The sequence below is a fragment of the Jaculus jaculus genome, chromosome 2 (assembly GCF_020740685.1).
Source record: "Jaculus jaculus isolate mJacJac1 chromosome 2, mJacJac1.mat.Y.cur, whole genome shotgun sequence".
In the NCBI taxonomy this organism is placed as follows: Eukaryota; Metazoa; Chordata; class Mammalia; order Rodentia; family Dipodidae; genus Jaculus; species Jaculus jaculus.
In genome coordinates, this window is record NC_059103.1 from 77733994 (window position 1) to 77751490 (window position 17497).

At 35.7% G+C, this 17497-nt stretch overlaps 1 protein-coding gene across 8 annotated transcripts in view; it reads left to right on the forward strand.

Annotated features, from left to right (window-relative positions):
- Ccser1 (coiled-coil serine rich protein 1) overlaps positions 1-17497 on the forward strand; it is a 1182362-nt gene that overhangs the window by 413525 nt on the left and 751340 nt on the right. The window lies entirely within an intron of this gene.

Genomic DNA, 17497 nt, shown 5'->3' on the forward strand with positions numbered 1-17497 from the left:
CATTCTAACTTTCACATCTTGACTCGATTCTCTATTCTTCACACATAACAGTTCTACACATCCTTCTCATGCTTACTGTTTAAAAAGTTGCTGGGCTTGGTGACACATGCCTTTAAATCCCAGCACTTAGGAGGCAGAGGTAAAAGGATCACTGTGACTTTGAGGCCACCTTGAGACTACATAGTGAATTCCAGGTCAGGCTGAGCTAAAGTGAAATTCTACCTTGAAAAACAAAACAAAACAAAACAAAACAAAATAAAAAAAAAAAAACCCTATAATATAGGCTTCTCTTTAGCAACTGGATAATCTGGGAACTCTGACTTTCTTCACAAATTGAATTTATATGTCATCATGTTAGTCATCAGTCCCTATTGGATTCAGGCCAATTATGACAACATGCAATGAGGCTACCATGGAATTCAAGGGATAATCCACATTAATTATTAATAGAACACATGATAAGCTCAAAATAGTCCCCATTTCTGTTGATGCTGAGAAGTTTCTAGTATTTCAATCTCATTTAATTTTGTTGAACATTGTAATAAGCATATATACTCAAACAAAAAGCAAACATATAACCTCTGTGTTTTGATAATGTGTTCATCATTGCATTAAATATGCACACATTTTGGGTGACACATGCTACAATATTATTGTGTATGGTTAAGGAAGAACTAATTTTACATGGGTGACAATAATAGGACTTTATATTAAATGAAGGAAATGACAATTTTGCTGAGACTTAAAGAAAAAAATAAAATGATCTTATTTTGGGTTATCTTAGGAAATAGGAAAAAAATTGTATACATTTTAGTTATAAATTAAGAGCTGTGCATGGTTGCACATGCCTTTAATCCCAGTACTTGGGAGGCAGAATTAAGAGGATCACCATGAGTTCAAGGCCACCCTGAGACTCCATAGTGAATTCCAGGTCAGCCTGGATGAGAGTGAGTCCCTACCTCAAAAAAAACAAAACAAAACAAAAAAATTCAGAATCTGTGGGGCCATTTATTCAAACCACCACATTCTGACCCTAGTCCCCATATACTCATGACCATTTTACAATACAAGTTGCACCCCATAGTCTTTATCAAGCTTAACATTGTTCAGAAGTCCCAAGTTTCGTCTGAAATTTAAAACTTTCTTAACTGTGAGCTTTGTAAAATTAAAACACAAGTTACATATTATCCAACACAAAATGGCACAGTGTAAATGTTTACATTGCAAAAAGGCATAACAAGAAGAGACTAGACTGAGGCAAAATCAATAACCAATGGGTAAATATGAAGCATCTGTCAGTCAAGTCCATCATCCATCATTAGTGATGAGGGTCTCTGGATTTTCAACTCTGCCACCTCAGGTGGCCTTTGAAGTCAACGGAAAACTTCATCCCAGATCATCATATCTTCATGGCAACTGCTCCACAGTTCTGTTACATCTAAAACATCTTTTGGTCCACCCTACAAACCATGGTTCATCTTCATAGTACCATAAAATGACCTTATTACTTCATGCCTTTGATTATTAATACATTAATAGTGAGAAACTAATTTCTAGTGTCATGAAAGATTTACCTGATGAACTTTATCTATATTCTCTTTGGCATGCTTCTCCTGTTTACCCAATGCCCAAATAAATGCAATCCCTTGTATCCACTCAACCAAAGTTCCTGATGCACTTTAATTATATCTCTAATACAGAATACAAATGATAGGGATGCTTATTTTAAACATTTCCAAATAGGTATAGATATTCTTAAAGGCAGATATATTTATATTCTTTATATATTCTTTACATATTTGTATCATACCAGTGCATAATACATTGTCAATAGTTGAATGAATGAATAAATTAGTAAATGAATAATGAAAGCACACTTCATATTACAGCTTATTTATTTTATTCAATCCTTGATAGGTTTTTTTTTAATTAGCCATCAGAACCTAAAAATTATAACAAAACATATCATGCTAACAAAGGAATTTCATTCTAACATTTTCAATGGTTTATCCCCTAACTTAATCTTAAATGCTTAGTATAATTCGTCAAATCCTTGACAAAATTGATTTTGTTTTGAGACTGTCTTCCTGCAAGAGTATTCATTGTCAAATTCCCTTTTCATTTTCAGGATCTTGTGTTTGGGTAATGTGGCTACTGCCTTCATGGATACTGATTTACTAACCATTCTCAGAGATAGCTGAATTTCTGTCAACTGAACATTTGTATTTATAGATATTTTCTTTCTTGAGACTTCTCTATTGCCCAAACTGAATCTTTAAAGTACAGGATCATATATCCTGATTGGAAATGCTGAAAGCTGTCTGCTTCTTTAAAGTAATAATCCTCAATACAGAGGATTATTGTCTCATTTTCAGATAAGGAAATGGAAGCTTAGGATCATTAAGCAAATTGACTGGAGGGCACAGTATTAGTCAGTGGCTGAGCTGGATTTCTATCTTAGGTGTTTAAAATTCTCAAGGCTGATTTTAACTACTGGAATAGACAACTGGCAGTGCTTTTATGTTAATCATTCCAATTGTTTATCACTTTTGTGTAAATGACATGAGGTAAAGAAAAATAGATGTACAGAGAAGAACAAGACAGCAGAGAAAATTTAAAGAAAATGTACCTCTACAGCTATAGCATCTGTTGCAACTGGTATTGTACTAAAGTTATATATCCCTTTCATCAGCGTTAAATTTGATCCATCTTTGCAATTCTGGAAAGACTGTTATCTAGGATATAAGTTGGCTTTGCTAATTTAAATTAAAGGATTTTTATTATAGATTATTAGAGAGTTTAAAGAATTTTTTATACAATCAACAGGACAAAATTGACTGCCACCTCACACACTAAGGTAAAATATAGTTTGAGAGCAAAGGAAATAAGGTGTGGTCTGAGGAATTGTCACTGTTCAATATATAGAATTTAATATGCTTATTTGCAGAAGGGTATTTCTTCAGTTTTGCCTGATTATTTTGGGGGTTCAGGATTTATCTAATTTTCTTTCTATGTATAGTAAATTGTTAGTCTTTCTTTATGAATAGAATAAGAGTCCTGGAAGAACCCTTTCAGGCAAGATTCTAGTCCCCAGCTCCCTCTTCCTACTTCTATAGGCGCCTGGCTTTTGGTTGCTATAGAGTGAGGGTGGAGTACTTAGGCGATAGGCAGATATGCTTCTGGCCCATTGGTAAGATTTCATGGGTCTGTTTGCTTTCCTGTTTATTTTGTAGCTGCTGTCTACAATCAAATAACTCAGGGATTTTATGATGATTTAATCATAAAAGATTCCTTCCGCTTTTTGTTTTAAGATTATCTGTTTAGCTAGAGAGATCTTTATGTTCAACTTAAATCAGTCCTTGAAGTGTAATTCTATTAAGGTCTAGCTGATTAAATAATCAATTTATGATAATATTTGGTAAAAGATAACTGTCTATGCCTGCCAAGTATGACAGGAACGAGTGACAATTAACATTATAAATTTTATTTTAACTTTTTTCTTTCCTTAACAAACACTGTTTGGTATTTAAGAAAGACTCTGGTTAAAAAATGATTTTCTTCTTTGAAATATATTTTTCTTTGAAATAGTTCTAAATATGGAACTATTTATTAAGAAAGTATTAGAACTCTAGTAGTAATTGTTTATACAGTGTGGCAAATATGTTGCCACTAACTTTTTTTGTTTGTTTGTTTTGTTTTTCGAGGTAGGGTCTCACTCTGGTCCAGGCTGACCTGGAATTAACTCTGTAGTCTCAGGGTGGCCTTGAACTCACGGTGATCCTCCTACCTCTGCCTCCGAAGTGCTGGGATTAAAGGCGTGCGCCACCACACCCGGCTTTACTAACTTGTTTTAATTCAATTTCATTTAGTACATTCATAGATTGGAGAAAACCTCAGTAAAGACCTACAAACATTTGTGCATAAACTCTAAAATATGAGCAGATTAGTGCTGTAAAATTGCCTCTAAGGACTGGAAAAATGGCTTAACTGTTAAGGCATTTGCCTGTGAAGCATAAGGATCCAGGATTGATTCCCCAGTACCCACATAAGCCAGATACACATGGTGACACATGCATTTAGAGTTCATTTGCAGGGGCCAGAGACTCTGGCGTGTGTGCTCTCTCTTTCCTTTCCTCTCCCTCTTTCTCTCACACACAAATAAATAAAATGTTTTAAAATCATCTTGAAGAGATACACACTTCAAATACAAAGACCTATTTCCATAGATGCATGGCTTAATATTGTTTTATAGCCTTATGAGTCATTTTTCATGTTTTAGTCAAAATGCAGATTTTAAACAGAAAGTCAGTTTGTCAGTATATTCACATTATATAATTAGGCTATTTGTTACATAATTCAATAGAATTTTATGTCATAACAACAGTTTAAACAGTAGTGGCTGCCTCTAAAATAGCTTTATACTTATTCAGATTTAAATTACCTGTTGACTTTAGTAGTTAGAATCTTTTCCTAATGCAGCAAAACATATGGTGTTTACATTATTATCAAGAGTTCCTTGAACGGGGAAAAAAGTAGGCGTAAACATCAATATAAAACAGTGTTTAAGAAATCAAGAAAAAAATGCTTACAAAATTAGTTGTAGTTCATAGACTTATATATAAGTTAAAGTATTTGAATTTGCCTTACTGAATGTGATGGTTTGATTCAGGTATCCTCCATAAACTTAGGAGTTCTGAATGCTAGGTTCCCAGCTATTGGAGCTTATGGGTATTATAGCCAGTTTTCCCATGTCAGTGTTTGGTACACTCTCATGTTGCTATTGTCCACCTTATATTGGCCCAGGGTGATGTGCACCCTCTGCTCATGCCATCATTTCCCCCTGCCATCGTGGAGCTTCCCCTTGAGTTTGTAAGCCAAAAAAACCTCTCTTTCCCAGAAACTGCTCTTGGTTGGGTGATTTCTACCAGCAATGTGAACCTGACTGCAACACTGAATTATTGATTTGTAAGGCTTAATTTTCATGATTTGATTTTTTTGTGTGTGGGGGCATCAATGCATCTTATATTTGTTTTGAGTAATATGTTCCTTGAGACTTCATTATAGGTTTTATTTTAAGCTAGGTCAGCTTTCTAACTCCCATAGCAGTATAGCTCATCCATGTTTATAGCTTAGTTTTCCCTATGGCAAGTGACTCATTAGATTTTTGTTAATTAAAAATAGAGGAATGAAAAATTTTAAAAATTAGAAATTATAAATCAGAGACTGGTGAGACTGTTCAGTGGGTCAGTGCTGCTTGTCATGAAAGCATGAGGACCTGAGTTTGGATCATCAACCCCCACATAAAATGTTGTGAGTGGTTATGCAAACCTGTCATCACAGCAATGGATAGGTTGTGATTTGAGGCTCCCCAGGACTTACTGGTTAGCTTGCCAAATCAATGAGATTTGGGTTCAGTTAAAAAAAAAAAAAAAAAAAAAGCCTATTTGCAAATGTAAGGTAGAATGTGATGGACTAAGACACACAATGTCTTTCTCACCTCTACACACATGTCCATAAATACCTTCATGCAGCATGAAAAGATACATGTATACACATACACACATACTAAATCAGTGAATAAAAGTAAAATAATGATTATTTATAAATTAATATAAAATTCTAGTATAGTTATAACGATTTAGTTGTAACTCATACTAAACCTAAATGTGTGTTCCAAAATAATGTTAGGAACATTGCCTCTGTACAGCATCATGCCTTTCTATGTGCACAAAAATGATCATAGCTTTTGGCAGCTACTTTGCACAGTTTGACTTCCTGAGCAATGTATGTGTTCTATGTGTGTGTGCTTTCTCAGGAAAGCTGTACAGTAGCTCCATGAATTAGCTCTGAATGTTGTTTAATTTTCCACGGGAAGAGACGGTGGTGTGCCCAAAGCAACCTCACTTTAAAACTCACACATTAATCACTCTGCTTAGCTACTCCCTTAAAATACGTTGCTTTTTACCCATCACCTCCTCTAGTTCTGAAGAATAAACCATTACACATTGATCTGAAACATAAAAGTCTATATCTGAATTCAGAGCAGAGTAGATTCTTTCCTCTCTAACTTCACTTAGACTGTGTCCAGAGACTTAGGTAAATATGACACCTAAAATCACATTTTGACAACTTCCATTTGATTTAAAATATATAACATTTACCCTTTCATTATTTTAACTTTGGAGGCTTTAGTTTCTTTTATTAAGTAGAAAATTTATATGGGCATATCTTGTGTTGGTACCATAATTTCCCTCCTTCTAACCTCCGTTCTCCTGAGGGCTAAATGGAGGCTTTACTTGCTATTTGCATCATGGTTCTAATAGTAGGGATCATTTTCTTCTCTGGATAAAAAGCATGAATGTGGTCTAGCCCTATATGTCAGCTTCCCCCCCCCCCCCGCAACACACACACAGATGTGTCCTGAGGCATTTCCTGTCTCCTCTGATGCCTCTCGTTTACTAAATCTCATGAGAGCTTTGTGAATGTTTCCAACATTCAAGCCCCTCCATGTCTGGGTGTCTGAGGAATCTCCAGATTGACAATCATACAAGGCTTTATATTCTCTTCTCACTATACACTGCCTTGCTAACCTGGGTCTTGCACCTGTCCAGGTCAAAAGATGTCCTTCCTAATTTCATTGAATTTGGATAAAAAGTAGCATTTTCCTCAATATTTGTAAGTTCTCAGTTGTAAAGTGCTCCTGTAGTGAAAGACAAATTCAGTAAAGAAAGAAAAGTGTTTATTTTTATACAGGGCACATCCTGCAGGAAAAACATCAATAAAAAGTAACTCAAAGTAAAGTTTTTCAGAAGTCTAGCTAACATGATGCCAACACAAAAAATAGTTTGTAGAGACATGAAGGACAATGAAAGGAAGTTTTAGCTTTCCGGGAATGGGAAATCATTGGAAGGTACACAAACAGAAGGAAATTGGTGGAGCAATGTTTGTTAGCAGATTCCTATTTTCTGTATGGACTAGTAAAACTCTAGGGCTGGAGAGATGGCTTAGCGGTTAAGCGCTTGCCTGTGAAGCCTAAGGACCCCGGTTCAAGGCTCGGTTCCCCAGGTCCCACGTTAGCCAGATGCACAAGGGGGCGCACGCGTCTGGAGTTCGTTTGCAGAGGCTGGAAGCCCTGGCGCGCCCATTCTCTCTCTCTCCCTCTGTCTGTCTTTCTCTCTGTGTCTGTCGCTCTCAAATAAATAAATAAAAAATGAACAACAACAACAAAAAAACTCTAGACTTGTATCAGGTTAATGATAATTGTAATCTGTATTTAGGAAGAACCTGTAGAGGATGAAGATGGCCAGAGTAAGGGACAGGAAGAGGAAGACTAGATATCCAACCTTGTATTTCCCCAATTCCTTCCTATACTGTGAACTCAGATTTGACTATACATATATAATGTTCTGTTCTTTCTCATATACAAATATCAGAACAACTTCCCACATGATCAATGACAATGATTTCTTTGTGGTCTTTGTTTCTATTCTGTTCATACTAGTACCTTTTCCATAATCAATTTTCTATACAGGAGACAGCATGATGTTTTTTGTCTCTTTTTTATAAAATATTTATTTATTTGAGAGAGAGAGGTGGGAGGATAGGCATTCCAGATCCTGTTGCCACTGCATATGAACTCCAGATGCAGGTGACACTTTGAGTATCTGGCTTTACATGGGTACTGGGGAACTGAACCTAAACCAACAGGCTTTGCAAGCAAGCACCTTTAGTCACTGAGCAACCTCTCCATCCCAGTGATCTCTTTTGAACTGTATTGGATGGTGTTATTTCTTCCTGAAAATGTTCCCATGACTTGAAATTAGATGCAAGTTAAACTTAAACTACTAGACAAGTTTTATCAGCTTCTAAACCATGAAGTTATTTCAGGGCCATGGCTTCTTTTCTTTTTTTTTTGCTACACCTGGCTCTGCTGACATTCATACTGTTACCCCAAACATACAATGTCCTCTTCACCTTTACGGCAGTCCTATATATTTTTTTTTCTTCTCTGTGCATCATGCATTCTTCAGATTACCTTGTTGCTCATTTATTATGAACTAATTGGGGGAGATTTCTTTAATAGCCAATAACTGACAAACCTATATCCTTGCCTGTCTTTCTATCCAGTAACTATTAGGGAAAATCCTGTTCCTATTTTCTTGTTATGGCAATTTTTTTTCCCCTTATCACATCACCCTCATGATCAGACATTATATTGTTTGTATGTGTTTAGCCTAAATTTTGCTCAATAAATTAGAAGCTTTGCATGAGCACAGACTTAGACATTCTTAACTTTAGAGCTCAAGAAGAATGCTTAACCCAGACTAACTATTTAATAATCACTTGCTAAATAAAACATATTGTTTCATATAACTTTTTTTTATTTATTCGAGAGGAGAGAGAGAGAGAAGTGGGAAAATGAGCATACCAGGGCATCCAGCCACTTTAAATCTCCCAATGCAGGCACTACTTTGTGCATCTGGCTTTATGTGGGTGCTGGAGAATCAAACTCATGACAATGGGCTTTGCTAGAAAGTACCTTAATCACTGAGCAATCCCTCCAGCCCCTCATGTAATATTTTTTTTTCCTTTTCTTTATAATATCATTAGTGATGTACATAGTGTGTATTCAACCATGTTGGTACTACTTTAGGCTCCTCCCTATCCTCCCCCCTCCACAGCATCCCTACTCATTGCAGAATGTGGGTCATACATTGTGGAGTTAGCCATCACTTATGGGCAATAGGCAATGTCTCTGTGCATAATGTCCCAACATGTGGCTCTAACGATCTTCCCACCCCCTTTTCCATGAATTTCCTTGAGCCATGTTGGGTTCATTTTAGGTCTACCTCAGTGATGAGGTCTTAGGAGCCTTTGTGTCTCTGGATATCTGGTTTTGTAGGAGTTCTGTTTTTTTCTGTGTCTCTTTCCTTCATCCTTGTGCTAGTACCAGGTTCACCAAGAAAGCAGCATTATTGCTCATTTCCCCAATTACATTAGAGTTTCACCTGGGACTCTTGAGGTGTGATGGGCTAATTCTCTCCTCAGGATCTGTGTCCATCTGAAAAATAGAAGCAAATTCTCCAATGGAGTGTGAAATCAGGACCAGGTAAATAGGATAACCACTATTATTTTAGAGAGAATTTAATACGTGTAGGCCCTCTAGTAGCCCATGATTGATGGGAGCTTGGTAATGGAGAGCAAGCTTGGTTTTTGGATATGGTTCTGACTTGTTTCCCAGAACCTGGTATGGGTTCCATTCCACTCAGCAGATCCATTAGCCAAGTCAAGTGCAGTGGGTTACCCACCATGGCTGTGTGCCACTATAGCACTTGGATGAGCATCACCTCAGGTTGTTTGCTGCTGAGTAGCTTAGAGCATGAGTTGCTTGGACAGATGTTGGTAATTTTCCCCCAGTCATTCATGTAGCACCTTCTGGCCCTAGATGAGCTAACTGTCTGGGGACTTACTCTCTTCCAGATTTCTGCCAGGTCATTTCATATTCTGAACCAACAGCATATGGTGTCTTCAGCAGTAGAGTCTTACCACTAACCTTTGGTGAGTGACCAAGTACTGTATCAGAAATCTGTCTTCCTTACAGAAACCTTCTAGGTGTCTGTGATTAATAGCTTATTGTGGATGTTAACCACATGCTGGTACTGGGAGTTACAGGCCAGTGCCAAGGAAAAGAAGGAACAAAAAGATAGGTAATATGAAAAAGAAAGAGAGAAGAGAGAGAGAGAGAGACAGAGAGAAACAGGAGAATATTAAAGTTAGTCTTCATCATATCCTCGCCAGTGCCCTGTGGTTCAGGTGTTCCCTCTAAGGACCTAATGAAAATTCAATCATTTAGTCTATCTTTTAGGATATAGAATTTTATGGTACCTTTGCCATTTGGGTCCAGTTTTGTGCCCCCCACCTTACCCTCCCCTCATTCCTTACCCTCACTATTGTCCACTTCTTGAGATGCTTATTATATATGTCAGCATCTCAGGCCGATTCAGGTTAAGAGCCACAGATGAGTGAGGCCATGTGACTATTATCTTTCTGTGATTTGGTGAGTTCACTGAGAGTGGTGATCTGTTCTAAGTTAGACAATTTTTCTTCAAACTTCAATGTGTCATTGTTCCTTACTGGTGTACAAATACATCATGTAGATATACCACATCTTTGCTATCCATTCATCTAATGATGGGCATCTGGGTTGATTCCACCTCTTACCTAATATGAATTGAGCAGCTATAAGCATAGTTGAGCAAATATCTCTGAACTGAGATGTGGGTAAATGCCCATTAAGGGAATAACTGAGTCTGTTGTTAATTCTATAATCAACCTTTTAAGGAGTTTCCATATTGCTTTCCATAGTGGTTGAGAAAGATGGTTATCTTATATTCCCACCAACAGTGAATCAAGGTTCTAATTTATCCACATCCTCAGCAGCATTTGTTTCATTTGATTTTTAGATGATTGCTATCCTTACTGGGTAAGGTGGAATCTCACAGTTGTTTTAATTGGCATTTCCCTGATGATTAGGTATGATGAACAATTTCCCTGTTCAGTTCTCTGCCCCATTTTGTGAGTGGGTTGTTTGACTTTTTATTGTTTAGGTTTTTGAGTTCTTTGTAGATTCTAGAAATTAGGCCTCTATCAGTTGTATAGCTAGCAAAAGTTTTCTCCCATTCTGTGGGTAGTCTATTGGCTTTGCTTTTATGAATTTCTTATATAGAAGGGGAAACTTCACAACATATGACTCAGCTTATGTACTAAGGAGCTCTGGGGACACTGGAGACTGGGAGACAAAGACCCCTTCTAGTTCTCCAGAGATGGGCTCTGTTCTGCTTTGTCCTGCTCCTAGGTATGACACAGCATTGTAAATCAGGCAGGCTTGAGTTTCTTTCATGACAGGGGACTGGTTTTGTTTTCTCACCTTACTGTAGTCTCTGGCAAGAAAACCTCTTCAAGTGATAGTATCTGCCTTCTAATAACAGGAAATTCACATTTCTAAAGTTTTTTTCTTGTTTTACTAAATGCTCTCGTCTTCTCTAAAACCCAAGCTTTTGGGATATGTAATGAATATTTTATATGGCATTGGATACTCTTTTCCAATGCCAACTGTCTTTTTGCAATTTTTTACAGCCTTGTAATGATTTTGATGAACATGAATTTTGTCTCTTTATTAAACTGTTATCCCCAAAAGTAATTTTCCATATTTAGGGAAAATTCTTGAATTATATGCATAAGAATCATTTAAGGATTTAAATTAAAATTTAATAATATAAAAGTCTTGTTTTCACTATTTCCAACCTTTAAACTTATATTTTATGCTTATATTTATTCTTTCCTACTGATATATTATTTGTGCTTGATTCATGTTAAAACTTTAAGTATATTCAGGGTAACAGATTTTTCTCCATTGCAAAAAATATTTTATATAAGAACATTGGCTATATTTTCATGTCTGTCCCAATTTTAAAGTGTAGTCGTGTAAAAGGAAATATCACATAATTGATTCTAGGTTCAGAGGTACCAAAAAGTAGAAAATACTCTAATCCCAGGAGCATAATGAATCCATATTGATCTTGCTCATTATGGAGCTACAGAGAATGTCTCCTATATATGACAATCTATACCACACAGAGACTGGCTGTTCTGCTTGGTCTTGCATTTTTGTTTTTCAGCAGTAGAGAATTAAGCCTCAGATAGCACCAAGAATAATTTGGAGATTTTCCTCATAAATCTCAGTATCTTCTTGTTTAATTGAAAAGTTATTACAACATAACCAAATTATATTTTGAAATTAATGAAATAAGTTACAAGTACTAGGTGGGTGAGTTTGTGTGTGTGTGTGTAGACTACTAGATAGAAATTGGCCAAAATATGGAAGTGAAGGAATATTTTCTAGAAGAAGTAGCACATATAGATATACTGTGGGAGAGAAAAATAAAAACAGAAAGTCATTTTTAAAACTAAAGTTTAAGGAAAGGTTTGCAGAATTTCAAGTATCACATACAAATCTATATAGCAGTGTGGATTAATATTATAAGAATCAGAGGGTGGGTAGGATTAGCATGAGGTGTGCCCATCTCACTAGAGACTGACTGAGGCCTTCAATATCACACAGTGTATGGCAGTAACCCCTCTGAGCAAGGCACTCTGGAATGTGGTTGGAAGAGAGGAGATATAAGAATAGCCTTTAAAAAATAAAATTCAGGGCTGGAGAAATGGCTTAGCGGTTAAGCACTTGCCTGTGAAGCCTAAGGACCCCAGTTCTAGGCTTGATTCCCCAGGACCCACATTAGCCAGATGCACAAGGGGACGCACACATCTGGAGTTCATTTTCAGTGACTGGAGGCCCTGGCGTGCCCATTCTCTCTCTGTCTATCTGTCTGTTTCTCTCTCTGTCACTCTCAAATAAATAAAATAAACAAAAATATTTTAAAAACATAAATAAAATTTAATTTAAAAAATATCCCTGCCTCCCCCACTGGTCAACCACCTGTCTCTTTTCTGTTCATTTTCCTGTTTTCAGACCTTTCAGCCATAGTCATGTATGGGGTCTTAATTAAAATCTGCCTTGTTTTCCACATATCTGTTTCACGAGAATTCTTCTTTTAATTTCCCTCTCTGCTCTAGCAGATTTAAAATCTGTATTTCTTCTTTGAGAAATTAATTACTTTGCCCATTTATTTATATTTATATTTATTTATTTATGAGAGGGAGAAAAAGACAAAGACAGAGAGAACAGAATGGGCATGCCAGGGCCTCCAGCCACTGCAAACGACATCTCTAGATACATGTGCTACCATGTGCTGATGGGTTCTGGGGAGTTGAACCTGGGTCCTTAGGCTTCGCAAGCAAGCACCTTAATGACTAATCCTTCTCTCCGGGCCTTTTAATTATTTTTATTTTTATTTATTTATGAAATGAGGAGAGAGCTTCTGTCCACTTTTTACTTTTGTCTGTGAGTGTGTTTGTGTATGTGTGTGTGTTTTAATGTTTGGTTAGGCATTTTTGGACATTTCCACTTCATCTTTTGAGAACTCTCCATTTTATTAGCTAGCCCATTAGATGAGGTTTTTTTTTTTTTGATGTTGGAAAAGTAAATTGGTTACTCTCAAATACACAAATATCCAAATATAATGATAAATGATGAGTGATCATTTGTTAAATTATATAAGTAGTCTGATTGCCATAAATACCACTTGAAAGTTTTCAAGTTTACTATGCTTCTCATACTAAAATTTATTATTGTAAAAGTAATCAATTTTAGTTTTTCTATGGTGCTAAAATTGTAATTTTATGAAATGAATATATAGTATTCCATATTTTTATATAAAAATATTATAGTAGCAAGGAAAATCTGTAGTCTACTGAAAAAAGGTTTAGGTGTTTCATGTTATGTTTAAAGATGTCAAACTGGACATGAAGGAACTTAATGTTCCATGCAATTATACATTACTTTTTCATATTTTCTCATGATCTTTAGTAAAATCCTATACCTAATACATTTTCTCTTTATTTGGGGAGGGGGGGCTGTAGAGATGGCTTTGCTCTTAAGACACATGCCTGAGAAACGTAAGGATACAGGTTCAATTCTTTAGATCCCATGTAAGCCAGATGCATAAAGGGACACATGCATCTGGAGATTTTTGCAGTGGCTAGAGGCCCTGGCATGACTATTCTTCTTTCTTTCTTTCTTTCTCTCTCTCTCTTTCTTTCTTTCTTTCTTTCTTTCTTTCTTTCTTTCTTTCTTTCTTTCTTTCTTTCTCTTTCTTTCTCTCTCTCTCTCTCTCTCTCTCTCATAAGTAAATGAAACTAAAATAAATATATTTTTAATTTTTTTACATTGTTTATTTATTATCTTCTCTTTTGGAGCACATTCCATGCCCTCTTAAGCACCCCATCACCAAAACTTTTCATAGGTTATTATAATGTTCCCTTATGAAAAAATTGAGCATTTCCAGACATCAACACATCTTCCCAATTAGTGAACAGTATTTTTATTTTGTGCTTTCCCTCTGTACTCTCAAAATGGGTTTAATTTTACACATGAGTCTACACTGGAGTGATTTCGTTTTTGTCCCATAGAATGTAACTGTTTTAAAGGCAAATATGTTCCTTGTTTTGTTTTTGTTTCCTTTTAATATGAATTAGTTGTGTGCATGGTATTGCTTGCAGTGACTTTCCAATAAGGCACTTTCAATTTATCTCACCAAGTGTGGTAAGGAAAACTAGAAATTGACAGCCAGTGTTTTTATGGGGTTTCAAAATGGCCAAAAGTGAGTTCTTTGAAGAGATGGCTTAATGGCTAAGATACTTGCCTCCAAAGCTTAAGGACTCAGGTTTGATTTTCCAGTACCCATGTAAGCTAGATGCACAAAGTAGTGCACACATCAAGTTTATTTGCAGTGGCTAAAAACTCAGAAGTGCTTATTCTTTCTCTCTCTCTCTCACCCCCCTCTGTCGTCTCTCCCCCTCTCAACACACACACACACACACACACACACCACACACGTGCAAAATAAAATGTTTCAAAGTAGCTCAATAACTTATTTTGACAGAATATCTGAGAGGACCAGCTTATAGGAGGAAAAATTATTGTTTTCATAATTTGAGCAGACTCGGTCCATGCTTGGTCCCATTGCTTTGAGGCTTGTTGGTGTGAGACAACATCAAGACAAGGAATATGTGATGAGGCAAAACTGCTCACCTCCCTGTGTCTGGTAAGCAAAGTCAAAGAAGAAGGAAGAGGTCAAGGCCTAACATCCCCTTTAAGAACACAGTGCCAATGACCTAAGTTCCTCCTACCAATCTCTACCTCCTGAAGGTCACATCAGCTCCTGAGCAACATTTCCACATGCCAGTTCTCAGGTAATGGATGTTATTTTTCTTTAGTTGGAGCCTTCTGAGCTCTCAAAATAAGATACATATGAAACTACTGACTGGACTCGTTCTTTAGCATATCTTGTAGGGAATTTTATATCCAAACCATAGACACTCAGAAGCAAAATAGCAGATCCAAGAGTGTGTTTGCAAATTTTTAATGACTGTTTTGAGAACAGACTAACCAGTCTGCTTTGTAGCACCTGCCAATTTCTGTTTGCCATTGCCATACCAGCCTGATTACAAGCTTCCAAGTTGTTGAATGTAGATTTGGCAAAACATGAGCAAAATCATCTCTTCAATTCAGTACAAGGCAACTCTAGTAAAGATCTGATGGTTAAATGGAAAACCTTGCTGCTCTCTTATAGTACCTAAAGTGATTGCTATGGTCTGATAGCCATCCACCTCCACAGTAAGCAGCCTTCCGTCTCCACTTCTGTGTTGCTGCTTCTCCTTAGCTGTTTCTCCACCTCTGTAATTGCCTGCCTTCTCTCAGCTTTCTTCTGGCAACTCCTGCTAAGGATGGGTTTCACATGAAGACTTCCATTGGCTGGCATTTGTGTACCTTACTGCTAACTGCAATCTACTGTCTATTCCATATCCATTAGAGGTGGTGATTATTCCCACTTGTTATAAATTCTATTGCAGTAGCAAGTTATTGTCTGGATAAAAGATCAAGGTTAGTGTTCTCTTTACTGGATTTTAGTCTATGTCCAGGTGGCCTTGGGACTAGCTTTCAGCACCCTTTCCACTCAGCTGTGGTTGGCATCCTAGAATCACTGGACATGGTAGCACCCAGCAATCAAAAACAGAAACATTGCTGAAAAAGTCAAGGTTATCTGGTGATTTTCCATATAGATATAACATTTATTTGAGAGAGTAACATAGGATGGATTGTATTTTGCTGAAGGACACATAAGGATGTGCCCACAATTTATACATCACTAAGGTACTAGTTTATTCTTGCAGAAAATGCCTCTTGATATGCTCTAATTGCATAGAATATATTTCTCCCATATATTTTATCATATGTCAGAAATTACAGTAGTTATTTTTACCAAAATGCCCATATTTACCCTTTAAAGGTAAATAATGCAGAACTCTTAGTTCCACTGTAATTTAACTCGTAAAAGTTTAACTAAAATATATGACAAATATTTTCCTAAACATATTAAGTAATAAATATAATATTTAAATGCATATGTGCACAAATGTATATATATATATATATATATATATATATATATATATATATATATATATACTGTATACTGTATATATGAATATATATGCATCTATAGCTCTATATTCTGGGATTGAATGTATATAAATACAAAAATAGATTTAATTATTTTCAATTATCTCCACTCATTCCTACACACCCATATATATTTACACTAACAATAGCAGCAACACTAAAAGCCCTGATGCCCAAATCGAAAGCAATATTGTTAATTTTATAAAATTTATTAAATGTTAAAATTGTCTTAAGAAAAGTAGACACATATGATTAAAATTATATGTGAAACTAATATGTCATATTTTATTCAAAATTATTATCTTTCAATATTGTAAGAAATTATAGATGAACAGATATTTCACTAAAAGAATTTACAATGTGGAATTCTACAGATCTTTTACTATGAGAAAAAATGTTCCAGTTAAAAAATAGTCTTTTGAGCATTAATTTTGCCCATTTAGAATAAAGTATACAGCATTTGTAATGGAAAAAGTTATAAATGAATTAATACCATTTTGAGTTGAAAATGACTATAAATTTGATCAATAAATCATTTTTAAAATAATCTGTCTAAGGTATTATGTTCCCTATGATATTAATGCTGACTATATATAATTTTATTATTTTTAATTTTTGAGTAATACTACTATTAAGATCTTATCATTAACATCTAGTAGTAATAATGTTAGCTCATTTCTATTTCCTTACCATATAAAATTCTGGGTCTGGAGAGATGGCTTAGCGGTTAAGCTCTTGCCTGTGAAGCCTAAGGACCCCAGTTCAAGGCTCGGTTCCCCAGGTCCCACGTTAGCCAGATGCACAAGGGGGCGCACGCATCTGGAGTTCATTTGCAGAGGCTGGAAGCCCTGGCGCGCCCATTCTCTCTCTCTCCCTCTACCTGTCTTTCTCTCTGTGTCTGTCGCTCTCAAATAAATAAATAAAAAATTAAAAAAATATATTTAAAAAAAATTCTGAAATCCTCTTCAATAATTTGCATTTTTTCTAATCATTTATAAGATTTTCTCATAGCACCCATTTACCATAATAGTTAAAAATTAATATATTGTTAATATCAGCATTTTAAAGAGTAACAAAGAGGAAACTTAATAATATAATTCCTAGTTAAAGTGACTGAACAAGTATTTTACCTTGTTGTTAACAAGCTTTATAAAATGCCACACTAGAAAAATATTTGAATATTTCTAACTTATAAAAATAGTTAAGCAAATAGAAATATGTTAGATCATTTAGAAACAAAGCCATGTATTGATTTAACATGCAAGTCTTAGGAACAGAAGCCGGTGAGTTCATTCTCTTTTCTTACTGTGTGTTTGCTCATAAGTTTATTATACATTCATTCATACATAAATGAGT